Source organism: Dendropsophus ebraccatus, chromosome 1, assembly GCF_027789765.1.
Source record: "Dendropsophus ebraccatus isolate aDenEbr1 chromosome 1, aDenEbr1.pat, whole genome shotgun sequence".
Taxonomy (NCBI): Eukaryota; Metazoa; Chordata; class Amphibia; order Anura; family Hylidae; genus Dendropsophus; species Dendropsophus ebraccatus.
This window is the reverse complement of record NC_091454.1, coordinates 149962129-149964688: the sequence shown is the minus strand read 5'-3', so window position 1 is coordinate 149964688 and position 2560 is coordinate 149962129. Positions and strand designations below refer to the sequence as shown.

The window sequence follows — 2560 nt, the reverse complement described above, 5'->3', positions numbered from 1 at the left end:
TGGGCAGTAGTATATCGAGTGAGGTTATGTGTATTTTAGAACACTACTATGTGGGAACACACAACATGGTTTACATACATTGAAAAGGCAGACACATTGTTTAGTCGAATAAGACAAGATATTTTTTGTTTTATTAAAAAGATAAGGAAAATTAAATATCAACCAATACATCGGGTTCAAACAACAAAAGAAAATAAAAAAACACACATCCCAGAGACAGGTGACATACATGCGGAAAAACATCAGTCCTGTGGTCGTGGCTCATAAGGGAGGCTGTGAAAGGGGCACGGGCACGGCGCCTTCAGGAGTCATGAAGTAGTCAGCAAAGAGGTTCCTGACCACTATCCCGCGGTTGAGTTGTCTCCCTTGGCCATAGTTGATAGGGGCACTAAAAGCTGCCAGTGTCTCCACGTTCACCTCCGGGGTGGGAGCATAGTCCCGAAGGTAGTTGTGGAGAACACAGGCAGCTTTAATGACCATGTCAACTGTGCCCAAGTTCAACTGCAGGGCAGTGGTAAAGACCCTCCACTGACTAGTCATGATTCCGAAGGCGCACTCCACGAAGTTACGTGCCCGGCTCAGCCTCCGGTTAAATACTCTCCCCCGTTCATCCAGCCCTCTCCGTGGGTAAGGGCGCAGCAGGTTGTTCAGTAAAGGGAAGGCTTGATCCCCTACCATGACGAATGGAGCGGGATGCGTGGTACCCGGAAGAGGAGTGGGAGGAGGTAGAGTCACGTGATCTAAGAGTATGCGCCGCCCAAACTCTGATCTCAGTAGCGCCCGGGAGTCCCCAGTACTGCCATAGGAGCCGACGTCGATTGCAAGGAAACGATACGTGGAATCAACAACCGCGATCAGGACCACTGAAAAAAATTTCTTATAATTGAAATACTGTGATCCTGATCGCGGTGGTTGACGCACACGTATGTGCTTACCATCAACCGCCCCTATACAGTTGGGGAAATTGGCCACAGACTGAAAGCCTGCTGCTGACTGCAACCAAATCTCCAGGGTCGGACTGGGCATCACGATGGGCTGCAAATGGTCCCAGATCACGGCGCACGTGCACCTCACAATTCCAGAGATGGTGGACGTACCAACCCGGAATTGGAGGTGCAACGATACATAACTCTCCCCTGTCGCCAAGAATCTGTGACAAAAAAATTATAAATTTTTTAGTATTATATTTCACATTCAGCTAAATATTAAATTATTACATATTTTAACACTATATTAGATTTAACTACAATTACATGAACAAATAGTTCTCATTAAAATAAAGCCTCTTCACCTTAACGTTATGAGCAGACGGGCCACAGGAGGGATGGATTTCCGCATGTAGGTGTCCTGTCTCTGGAGATGTGGGCTCAAAATGGAAAGTAAATTATCAAAGGCCTCCATAGGCAGCCTGACGAAGTCCTGGAACTTGTCAGGATGTCTGCAACAAATGAAGAAAAATATTGATCACAAATATTACACATAAACAAACATCATAGGAAGATGTCATACGGTTTACAAATGTTGAAATTAACATCAAACGTTGTAAGGATAAACAAAAAAAAAAAAAAAAAAAAAATGGACTTTGGGGTAAACATTTGGGGACAGTAACCTTTACATTTGCATATTACATTCAAAGATTTGCCAACTTTGATCTCTTCAAATCGACATACCGTCGCAAATCATCATACAGGCAACCAATGTGGCCCCGGGTCTCCCTCCGCACATTGATGGGGTGGACCCAATATCGCCGTCCCACCTCCTGCAGACGGCGCTGCTCTGCGTCTTTTTGCCTCTGAGAAGAATTTTTTAAAAATTACATTTATTATTTTGAAGACATCTCAATTAGTCACAAAATTATTACACTGTTGCATTTAAGGACCTTTGGTCAACAGTACTTAAGGGAGCTTGCATAAACAATACTTTTAAATCAATGTTTTACGGATTATAAGCCTAAACAGTTTGTAAGGCTAGTTCTAAAAAAAGGTCCATAAAGCTTTTAAAAAAAAAAAAAAAAAAAATTAAACAACAAATAATAATTACACACAAACGCTGGTAATAATTACGCATCTTCCATAGGATAGAAAGAACCACGAGCTGGTGCTTGCGGCGCAGCCTCATACGCCGGGCTGGCCCATAGGGCGCATTATTAGCCTCATTATTATTAGACATGTGGCTTGATTCACAAGACTACAAGCATATGGGCGGACTTCGCGAGTGGGCGGAGATTTAATAGGGATGTGGGTGTGCTTATTTGGCCCGGGGGCAGATTCATGAATGAATTACATGCTTTCGACCGGGGCCAAACAAGCAAAAAAACATCATGACACTACGGCCGGACTCTTACGATAAGACCGTAAGTGCTTTGCAAATACAGCCGCCAGACCACCCGGAGATGTACGGCCCAGAAATTTTTACGGACGCACTGTTACTACGTGTGAAACCGGCCTCAGACTGGAAAATATCGTACTATAATAGCAATTGTATTTGTTGAAATATACTATAGTTGAATACTAATAATACAAAATTTAGTTTTACAATAGTTTCTTTAACTTTGTATAAA

General features: G+C 43.1%; 1 long non-coding RNA gene across 1 annotated transcript; it reads right to left on the bottom strand.

Moving 5' to 3' along the window:
• Positions 1-1051: 1051 nt before the first annotated feature.
• On the bottom strand, positions 1052-1790 carry LOC138778814 (uncharacterized). The gene is made up of 3 exons (XR_011360913.1): positions 1671-1790; positions 1292-1438; positions 1052-1150 (listed from the first exon to the last, which is right to left on the bottom strand). It is a non-coding gene; the product is annotated as an uncharacterized lncRNA (long non-coding RNA).
• Between the last annotated feature and the right edge of the window lie 770 nt (positions 1791-2560).